Consider the following 11,448-nt stretch of genomic DNA (forward strand, 5'->3'; position numbering starts at 1 on the left):
GCATTCTTTGAAAGGATCAGGACATGTGGCTTGTTGGAGGAAGTGCACTGCAGTGGGTGGACCTAGAAGTTTCCGTAACTCAAGCCAGGCCCAAATGCTCTCTCTGTCTTCCCGCTGCCTGTAAATCTGGATGTAGGACTCTCAGCTCCTTCCCCAGCACCACGTCTGCCTGTGTGCCACCGTGCTTCCCACCATGATGAGAACGGACTAAATTTCAGAACCTGTAAATGCCCCAGTTAAATGCCTTCCTTTATAAGAGTTGCTGTCCTGGTGTCTCTTCACAGTAATGGAAATCCTAAGACACACACATACAATAATTAAAAATAATAAAAAATAATCTTAAAAATAAATATTAACATAAAACAGGAAATGAGGTTTTTAAAAAAGTCATTCAAATAGAGTTATTTTGGCAGAAAATTTATATATATACATATATATGTATATATAATTTTATTTGAGTTATCTGGGTTCTTTTCTTTGTATTTATTTATTTATTTGGTTTATTTTGTTTTGTTTGAGACACAGTTTCTTTGTAAAGCCTTGACTGTCCTAGAACTCACTCTGAGGACCAGGCTGGCCTCAAACTCACAGAGATCTGCCTGCCTCTGCCTTCCATGTGCTGGGACTAAAGGCCCACCACCACTCAGCGTATCTGTTATAGTTTTGAGTAATTAAAAAATATGTTCCTGCCCCTAGAAGCATTGCAGGTGTGGCCGCTGTGTCACATGTGTGTCAGTAGGTGGCAGAGGAGAGGCCATGTCTATGCTCAGTGTTCTGGTCTGTGAACATCTGAATGATTTGTAGCCTACATTTCCTACAGAGAGAGAGAGAGAGAGAGAGAGAGAGAGAGAGAGAGAGAGAGAGAGAGAGAGAGAGGGGAGAGAGAGAGAGAAAGAGAGAGAGGACCTGATCAGGGAGCTATCCTGTGATGACCACCAGTCCACCAGTCAGGTGCTGTGCAGCCCCAGATAGGCTCCCAGGCTACAACTGAGGCAGAAACAAGAAGAACCTTGCCTGGGACCTCTGACCCTGTACAAGAGTGAGTCTGAGGCAGAAGACCCTCAAATAGTACCACTCAGGCAGGCCTCAGCAAGGAGCGAGCTGAGATGACCAGCAGACTGGCACCATGAGCCCAGATAGGAAGTTATTTTGAGATGATTACCTCCCCAGCACCTTATAGGCCTTAGGGAGCTGACCATGTCCAAGATGACCCCTGCCTGGTGCCATAATGCATGAGCAAGGTATAGCACCCCTAACACCATTCCTGAGAAAACCCCAGACACTCAAAGACCCTGGCACCACCAAGAGGAGCCAGTAAGTGGTGGAGAAATGGAAGAGAAAGAGAAACAGAAGGATGTGGGCACAATGAAGAGACAAGGATCTGGAGACTTAATGGTAGTAAGGACCAGCCTGATGTGAGTGGCCAGTGATGCGACCTGGGACCATGGTGGGGTCCTAGCCTGTGCTGTCACTGGGAACCACGTCTGGGTCCTTGGCCCTGAAGCAGTAGGGATCTGTTACCATCAATGACCAGGCTGATGTCCCTGGCCTGGGGTTGGGTGGCTCCCAGGGACATGCTGATATCTGAGGGCTGTAAAGAACTGGCCTTGCCCCTCATCACAGGAAAGATGGCCCTGGGGATGTAAGAGTAGGAGAGCTGACCCCACCCCTAGCCAGCTGCAGTACTCGGGAGAGTGGGCCCACACACTGCAGGAATTGTAGGCGTGCCAATCCAGAGAATATGAGTGTGGGAGAACTGGCCCTGCCACTTGTCTCCCATGTGGTGACATGAACAAGGGAGAGATACCCTCTTCCCGCTTTCCCCCCTCACCACTTGTGGCAGGTTGGAGAGCAGGAGAGCTGTCCTTGCCCCTCACTGGCTGCAGCACTTGGGATATTGAACCCCTGCACCTCTCCAGGGCAGCACAGGAGGGCTGGCCCTGCCTCTTGTTTCTGTGTGGTGGTGCAGTTGATTCTTCCCACCTATGGCAAGCAGGAGAGCTAGCCTGGGGTCATGAGAGTGGGAGAACTAGCCATGTTTGTCTACAACACTTGGGAGAGTAGGCCCTGTAACTCACCCGGGCAGCAAGGTAGAGCTGGCTCTGGTTGTGAGAGTTGCTAGTGAACTGGCCCCAAGGGTGTAAGAATGGGAGAGCTGGTGGACTGACCAGTTCAAATACCTCTCAGGCCCAGACCCAGGGCTTTGAATTAGTCCACCCCAACATCTACCCCACTGATGAACTGCTGGGGTATATGGAGGAGCTGATCCTACAAATCCAAAACTCCAAGACCCGGGACAACAACAGGCTATCTGAGAAGAGTCCTGTGAGGTTTCAGTATTGATAGAGTAGCAGAAGCCAGACCAATGAATGAGTCACTGCAACGAATGTTTGCAAGCAAAGATACGTGGACAAGAGGGTATGCTTTCAGGTACACTGTGACACATGACAGCTTCCACAATGAGATTTTTTTCCTCTGGGGGTTGGGAGGAAGGTGTGAGGGTGCAGGGCAGATACAAAGGGAGAGGAAGATGAGTGAGATTAGGGTGCATGATGTGAAATTCACAAAGAACCAATAAAAATTTAAAAAAAAATTGTTAGTGTCAGGTAGTGTTGGTGTATGCCTTTAATGCCAGCATTTGGTGGGCAGAGGCAGGCAAATTTCTGAGTTCAAAGACAGTCTGGTCTATAGAACAAGTTCCAGGACAGACAGGTCTACACAGAGAACCCCTGTTTTGAAAAACAAACAAAAATATTATTATTTTGTATGCATGTATATATGTGCAACATGTGTGTGCCTGGTGCCCATGGAAACCTGAAGAAAGTAGATCCCCTGAGACTGGATTTACGGATGTTGTAAGCCACCATGTGGGCGCTGGGAACTCAACCTGGGTCCTCTGCAAGAACAATGGTGTCTTAACTGCTGAACATTCTCTCAGCCCCTTGAATACATTTCTGATCAGTTCAGTCTTTGCAAGAATGTGTCCATTACATCTTCTCTTGTTTATGCTGTTCTTTTATTTATGTTTTAATATATATGAATACCATGTTTCTTCCTTTATCCTTGTTATTTGTTGTTTATCCGACTATAGTTTTATACATTTTATTGATATTCTCAAATAATCAGCTCTTGTTTCATTGATTTTTCTTCTGTATTGTTTTTGTTTCATTGTTTCTTGTTTCCTTTTAATATAATTAGCTTTTCTTTTCCTAGCTTCATAAGGTTGAACTAAGGTTCTTCTTCTTTCTTTTCTTTTTTTTTAAAAAAGATTTATTTATTATATATGAATACACTGTAGCTGTCTTCAGACACACCAGAAGAGGGCATCAGATATCAGATCTCATTACAGATGGTTGTGAGCCACCATGTGGTTGTTGGGATTTGAACTCAGGACTTCTGGAAGAGCAGTCAGTGCTCTTAACAGCTGAGCCATCTCCCCAGCACAATTCTTCTTTCTTAAGTAACATTTTCATGTTTAATGGCACAGCAATTAAGAGATGTGTTACTCTCCCAGGGTACCCAAATTTGGCTCCTAGCACCCACATCAGGCACCTCACAACCACTGCAGCTCTTGGGGATACAAAACTCTCTTCTGGCTTCCATGGGTACCTGTATACATGTGCGTGTACACACACACACACACACACACACACACACACACACACACATACACACACACACACAAAATTTAAAAAAATAATAAAACAGCATTTTCATATTATGAAGCTCTCTTTAATATTAATTTTACTTTTATTGCACAGGCTTTGAAATGTTTCTGTTTCCATTTTCATTCCATTAAAAACCATGGATTATTTAAAAGCAACTTACTTATTTTCCAAATATTCGGAGATTTTTCTGGAGATAATTGTTGTTAGTTGCTAAGGTAAATACACTGTGGTTAGAGAATACTCGTTGACTGGTTTGACTCCATTTTAAAAATCTTATTTTATATTATTGAATGGTTTTTTTTTTTTTTGTAAATGTCCCATGTTTCTGCTTTTGGGCAAAGTGATCACTAAATGTCAGCTGGGACAGTTTAGTTGACAGCACTACTCAGTTCTTGCTTTTGTGTTGTCTTTAAGTTGCATTTACTGCTTTCCTCTCCTGCTCTATGGGGAAGAGATGGAAAAGGGGGAAACTTGAATCTTTCAAGCGCACTTACGGATTTGTCTGCTCTCTGTTCTCCCCATTTCTCTTCATGTAACTTTTGCCATTAAATGTCCAATAGTTAGACTTACTTGTCCTGAGACTTGATGTTTGAGGGTGAGGGGACACCAAAGGGGGCCCTTACCTACTCAGAGAAGGGGAGGGGCATGCGGGCAAGGGTTGTGGGAGGGGGTGACTGGGAAGGGAGCAGTGAGAGGATGTAAAGTGAATAAGTAAAACAAACGAAAAGAAAAAATCAAAAACCCAAACAAAAAGCAAAACAAAGCAAAAGAATTATTTGTCCTTTTGACGAATTGGCCCCTTATCACTTTGAAGTGATCCTCACCATCCCAGATGACATTCTTGCCTCTGAAATACATTTTATCTGACACTAGCAGAACCACTCTTGCTTTCTATAGTACTTTCTCTAGTGCTCTGCAGAGGGCTAGCATGGCGAATCTTTTCCTAACCTTTCACTTTTACAAAAAATTGTTTCTTTATATTTAATGTAAGTTTTAAGTAGGCACATGTATTTGCTCCCACTGTTATCTGACAGTTACATTCCTTTTAAATATATTTATTTTTATGACTTTTAATTATGCATATATGGATATGTGTGGATATGTGCACATAAATGGAGTTTCCCAGAGAGGCCACAGGGATTGGATCTCCCTAGAGCTGAGTTACAGGCAGTTGTGAGCCATGTGTTGTGATTGTTGGAAACTAAACTTGGGTCCTCTGAGAGTAGTTTGTAGTATTCGCTCCTAAGTACTGAGCCATCTCTCCAGCCTTAAGCTCTGCCTTTTATTAACTTGTTAACATATGTGGTGGTTTGACTAAGAATGGTCTCCATAGACTCATGTGTTTGAATGCTTGGCCCACAGGGAGTGGCTCTACTAGGAGGTGTGGCCTTGTTGGAGTCGGTGTCATCCTGTTGGAGGAAGTTGTGTCACTGTGGGGATGGGCTTTGACCTCATATAGGCTCAAGCTATGCCCAGTGGCACACAGTGTCCTGCTGCCTGCCGTTCAAGATGTAGAACTCTTGGCTCCTCCAGAACCACATCTGCCTGCATGCTGCTGTCATGCTGATAATGGAGTAAGCCAGTCCCAATTAAATGTTTTCTTTTACAAGAGTTGCTGTGGTCACTGTGTCTCCTGGCAGCAATGGAAACCCAAACTAAGACAACACATTTACGATCAACGTGATTACTGATGTCATCTGAGTTAGTACCTACGCGTTTCCTACCTGTTTCTTCTTATCCCATTTGTTCTTTCTTCCTCTCTTCTTCCTTCCATCTTAGGTGTGAACCAATTGAGATCTCTGTTTTTATTTGTGGCAGTTGGGGTTGATTCTAAGATTCATGTGTTAAGCAAGCACTCTACACCAGAACTGTATCTAAACCCACCCTAAATATTATTTATTGTGTTAAGATATATACTGTGTTTGTAGCATAGAATTTACAGCCTGCTTGCTGTTGTCGTCACAGCTCAGTGGTTAAGTGCGTTCAACACTGTGCAGCTGCCATGCCATCCGAACTCCAGAGTGTGCTCATTATTACGGCAGGGCCTGTGCCTACTCAACAGTCACCTCATTCCTCATTTCTCGATGCCTCTAATGTTTGTGCCCATTAATTTTTGTATTCTAGATACTGCATATAAATGAAGTCAGACAATATTTGTTCTTTCATGGCTGGCTTATTTTGCTTAGCATAATATTTTCATATTTGGATCATGTTATAGCATATATTAGCATACCATTCCAATCATGAACACAGCACATGACAGTAAATAATGGAAAATCAATCAAGAAGGGGCCAATGAGACGGTTTAGCAGGCAAAGGCACCTCCTGCAAAGAACAGTCACCAAGACTCACTTGGTGGAAGAAGAGACCAAATACCACAGATTGTCCTCCGACCTCCACACGAGTGCTGTGGATGTGCATACCACACACATACACGCGCACATGCACTCACAGCATAAATAGATGAAACGTTAAAAATCCCATTCCCATTTCTGTCTATTGTGAGTATATACTACATTTTGTTTATCTGTTCATCTGTTTTATCTATTATAAACAATCTGCTAGTCACATATGTGTATAAGTGTGTGTACAAGTGAGTCCTTGCTGTCAGTTCTATTGGACAAGTCCAGGTGTAGGGTCACTGGATCACACTGCAGTCCTATTTAGTTTTTAAAAGTGTATGATGCTCAGTTAGAGCAATAGTATTATTCAAATGATTGTTTTCCTGAGCATACTTTTAAAATGTATGTCTTTTGTGTATCATGTGTACTTGTTTTTTTAAATAAATGTTTTCAGAAATTTCTTTTAAAAGATGTATGATGCTAGTAACCAAACCCAGGCCTCATACATGCCTGGCATGTATGTGCTGCAAAGCTGCACTCTGGTTTTGTGGGTGAGTGTTTGAAGAACCAGTCAGATCCACAACGGATGCAGCATCTCAGCCATCATGAGTACACAAGGCTCTGCATTGCCATGTCCTTTCTAAAATCTCTTTCCTGTTATTCAGTCGCTGTCATCTCCAGTAAGTAGCACCTTGCTGGCCATCTGTGTGGCTTGTTGGGGAAATATCCATCCAAGTGTTTTGTCTAGTTTGAGTCTGATTTTTTAAAATGCTTCTTCCTCATGTGCCCCTCCCACTTCCTCCTTATTTTTCTTTCTCCACAATAGGCTGGCCTAGAACTCATAACCTTCCCATCTTAGCCTCTAAGTGCTGGAATTTCTGGTATGTACCGTTTCTGATTTACAGTCTGGATATATTAATATTGTCAGTTAATGAATTTGAACTATTACTTAATCCTGTGTAGTATCTTTTCACTCTTTTCATAGTGCCTTTTAACACTTGAATTTCTATTAAGTTCAATTTATTTTTTGTGGCTGTACTTTTAGTATCATATTTAAAATAACTATATTACTAAATTCAAATTCATAAAGATTTTCTCATTTTCTAAGATTTTAAGATAGGTGTTCTGCCTGCACATATACCCTGGTACCATGTGTGTGCCTGGTGCCCACAGAAGTGACAAGAAGGTTTTGGATCCTTTGGAACTGTAGTTACAGACAATTGGGATCCATTGTATGTGTGCTAGGAATCAAACCTTAGTCCTCTGGTGCTCTCAACTACTGAGCCATCTCTCCAGCCTCCTAAGAATTTAAATTTAGTTGAATCATTTTGAGATTTTTTGGCATATTGTATAAGAGATATAAATATACAATTCTGAATATGAACATCATGATTCCCAATCACTGTTTGTAAAAACATTGTCTTCCCCCTATACAGTGGCCTTGTTATCATTGTTGAACATTGATAACCTTGTTTATTGAGAAGATTTGTTTTGGCTTCTCTATTTTACTGTGTTGGTTTGTATGTCTGTTTATCCTTATGGTAGAACCACACACACTATTTGATTACTGTTACTTTGTAATAAGTTTTGAAATTTAAATACTTCAACCTTATTCTTAAAATTTTTTTCACATTTAAATTTTACCTGCATGCACATATGTGCCAATGGAGGCCAGATGAGAATGGTGGATCCACTGGAACTGGAGTTACAGATTGTCCTTAGCTGTCATGTGACTACTATGAACAAAGACTGCATCCTCTTTGTTGTGTGACGAATCTTTTCCTGGGGAAATGCAATACACATATCTACTCACCCCAGATAGGAAACTCAAGACAGACCACAGAATGGATATCACCAAAATCCAACTTGGTGAACCAATGAGTTTTATTGGAGTTACTTATAGGACAATGGGTAGGGGTTTACTTAAAGGAGCAGAAATAGCTCAAAGACAGGCATTAACAAAGCCCACCCCCCAGCATGGGTGACAGTTCACAAAAGCTAGGAACCTGGAGCACACTGCACAGACTTCAGGCAGCTCAACAGGTTCCAGAGAGTCCCTTCCAGGTGCCTTAGTTAGGCAAAACTTCTTCCAGTCAGATAGGATGATTCCTGCTTCTTGCAGATTTAGAGTCTTTGCTGCTCTACTCTGCTTTGCAGTTCTGAAAGGGATTTTCAGCTTTTATTGCCTACTTTAGCAGGGAGGGGCTTAGCGAATCTGGTCAGTTTCAGGGACTTCCTGAAGCTAGTTTGAGTAGTTTACCTTCCTGTTTAAGGAGCTTCCCTGCAGGAGTGAATGTTTAAATCTCTAAGGAAAATGCTACACAACACTCCGTAAGAGTGGCAAGTGTTTTTTTTTTAACCTGAGTGGGTTCGGTCCCCAGCTCCGAAATATATTGACCCCCCTTTCATGTTTCTTATACCTTTGTTTCAGGATTTGTGCATCTGGAGTTGGGTTATTGATTTAACTTTTGTTTTTTGGAGCTGGGGACCGAACCCAGGGCCTTGCAAAAGCGCTCTACCACTGAGCTAAATCCCCAACCCCAAACCTAAAGATTTTAAATGGAAATATAAACTAGGATGAACATGAGAAATGTTTCTCTTTGCATCAGGGATCTAGCACCTTGAGTTCTCCAGAAAAGTGCATACCCCCAGTGTGTTCACTGCGGTGTGCTGAAAGATCCACTCACCACACTTAAACTGCTCAACTCAGATAACACCACTCTTAAGTATATTACCAAAAATGTTAACTGAGAAAAGCAGAAGAAAATAGTTTTAGTTTACTCAATATTACATGCTAGAAGAAAAGTTTGCATGAGAAACACCGAAGAGGTAATTTTTTAATCCAAATTTTACAAACTCATGGTGCAAAGTGGGTCCCCCAGCTTCCTCTAGAGTTATAAACTGCTCTTGACTGTTTATTGGCTGCCTGTGAAATTTTCTGATTGAAATAACTCAAATGTTCCTACAATACTCATCATATCCACCCATGCTGTTTTGACCGCTGGAGCTGGCCCCGTAACAGCCACTCATTGACTGGCTCTCCAGGCCACTGTAAGTTGCCTGGGCAGCTGACACACCCATGCCCTGCATCACCTGGCTGCTATAGACCCCATTGCTAGCTCCTGTTGTTGAATTCAGGAAGAGTTGTATGTATCTGTGCTGCATTTGGCCCTGTCCTTGGACATGGCTGCCACTGCTTCTTCATGAGTAACAAACTCAATGCATCAGCTTCTCCGGTCACTCTTCCATCAGGACCAATCTCAGTATGAACCCTCACAGGGTTGAGTGGAGAGAGGAGAAGTTGTAAATGTAGGGCAGCCCTCTCATGTGGACGCAGTGGCCGGTGGCACTCTGCACTGTGAACTCAGCTGTCTCCGTATCTGTGGTCATACATTCCTGAGAGATAAGAGCTGAGGTCTCTGCCAAACTGGTCAGTGGTGAAGCCATAGCCATCACTGAGGCCACTGTGTTCTTCATAGCCCCCAGAGCCTGCACTATGGCACCAGACCTCATCCTATCCAGGCCTGCCTGTCTCACAATGCCAACGTACCTCCGGGCTGTGCCAGGCCTGTCATAAGGCCCAGGCCTCTGCACAGACATAAACTTCAGAGGTGGATCTGAGTGTGACCTAACTTCCTCCTGACTGCTCTTGAACACTTCAATATACCTGTGCCCTATTCTCTCCTTGTGCTTCCCTAAAGCTTTCTCGGCTAACTCTTGTGAGGCAAACTGAACGAAGGCCTCCCCTGTAATCTTGCCTTCTGGGTCCACAGGTAGTGTGATCCCATTTGGCACAATTTCCAACCCTGAGAAGAACTGAATGGCTTCTTCCTTTGTGCATCCACATGGGAGTCCCTGAAGGCTCACAAAGCCATCATTGGCACTGTAGGCACTGTTTGAACCACTGAGCTTCAACACCAAATCCATCCCGGTTCTGTGTAACTTGAACACCTCAATATACCCGTGTCCCATGCTTTCCCTGTCTTCTTTCAGAGCCAATTTTACATCTTCTTCTGACTCAAGTTCAACAAAAGCCTCACCACTCTGCCTGCCTTCTCTAGTATAAATGAAATGAACACCTGCGACCCCATCATGAATTGTGCAGTCGGAGAGGAAGTTTTGTACGTCCGCAATTGAGCAGGACCAGGGTAGGCCACGGAGTTTGACCACATAGCCTTCACCTCCCTCAGGGCCCAGCATCATGGACACTTGACAGGGCTGATGTCACACAAGCTTGGACAATTTTTTGTAGCTTAAAGAACCACCACAGATGCCTTCCCAACTCCACCTGATGCCTTAAAAACGCAGAGGGCTCCGGGGAAAGTCCAGCTGCATCTTCTTTTGTTCTCAACCTCCAGGAAGATGAGGCGCAGTCCTCCTTCCATGACGGAGCCGACGGAGCCGACGGAGCCGGAAGGATGCAAGACGGTGGTGGGGCGGAGCCTCAGGCAGCGGACATCCGGGCCGACTTTTCCTCTTCTAATCATTAAAAAGACCTACCCCATTATTATTTCAATTTGTGACTCTGATAAATAATAAACATTTGTTTTTGTAATGATACTATCAGTATGCCAAAAATTTAGCAGCGGTTTCTTAAATTACCAAATGTTCTGTGTTCAAATTTCTAATCTTATAAATGCCATTTGCTTTTTAAAAAAAATAATGATTTTAAACTGCAGCCATATAGATCTAACTGCCTATAGATTATAACTTGATATTTAAAGGTGAGCTGATAGCACAAACTTCATTTGGTAAGTGAAAGCAGAAAGACAAGAAGCTTGGAGCCAGTCTCAAGTACATACTGAAGCTACCTTAAACCCTGTCTCAACGAAGAGGAACGAGGAGGAAAAGGATAATAAGGAAGAAAGAGAAGGAGAAGAGGGGGAGGGAGGAGGAGGAGGAGGAGGAGGAGGAGGAAGAGGAGGAGGAGGAGGAGGAGGAGGAGGAGGAGGAGGAAAGAAAGAGCAGTTTAATTGCTTAGTTATTTTTATGTGTATAGATGTGATCTTGCACCTCATGTGTGCTTGGTATCTAGAGAGACCAACAGAGGGCATCAGATCCCCTGAGACTGCAGTTACAGACAGTGGCGAGCTGCCATGTGTGTGTGTGTGTGTGTGTGTGTGTGTGTGTGTGTGTGTGTGTGCGTGGTAATTGAGCTGGAGTTCTCTGCAGGAGCAGAATATGCTCTTAACCGTGGAGCCGTCTTTTCAGTCGGTGGCATAATCTTTAAAAGCATACTGCGGGGTTGGGGATTTAGCTCAGTGGTAGAGCACTTGCCTAGGAAGCGCAAGGCCCTGGGTTCGGTCCCCAGCTCCGAAAAAAAGAACCAAAAAAAAAAAAAAAAAGCATACTGCTTTTAATTTAATATTTTTCTTATTGTGATGTCACAGTGTTATAGTATGTGGGTGTGTGCATACGGCAATGTGCATGCAGGGGTC

General features: G+C 43.3%; 1 non-coding gene and 1 pseudogene across 1 annotated transcript; one reads left to right on the top strand and one right to left on the bottom strand.

Annotated features, from left to right (window-relative positions):
* Nucleotides 1-685: 685 nt before the first annotated feature.
* LOC116897542 lies at nucleotides 686-812 on the top strand. The gene has a single exon (XR_004387556.1). It is a non-coding gene; the product is annotated as a small nucleolar RNA SNORA17 (small nucleolar RNA).
* An 8,150-nt stretch (nucleotides 813-8,962) lies between these two features.
* LOC116895804 lies at nucleotides 8,963-10,270 on the bottom strand (annotated as a pseudogene).
* Nucleotides 10,271-11,448: the final 1,178 nt, after the last annotated feature.

Source organism: Rattus rattus, chromosome 3, assembly GCF_011064425.1.
Source record: "Rattus rattus isolate New Zealand chromosome 3, Rrattus_CSIRO_v1, whole genome shotgun sequence".
Classification (NCBI taxonomy): Eukaryota; Metazoa; Chordata; class Mammalia; order Rodentia; family Muridae; genus Rattus; species Rattus rattus.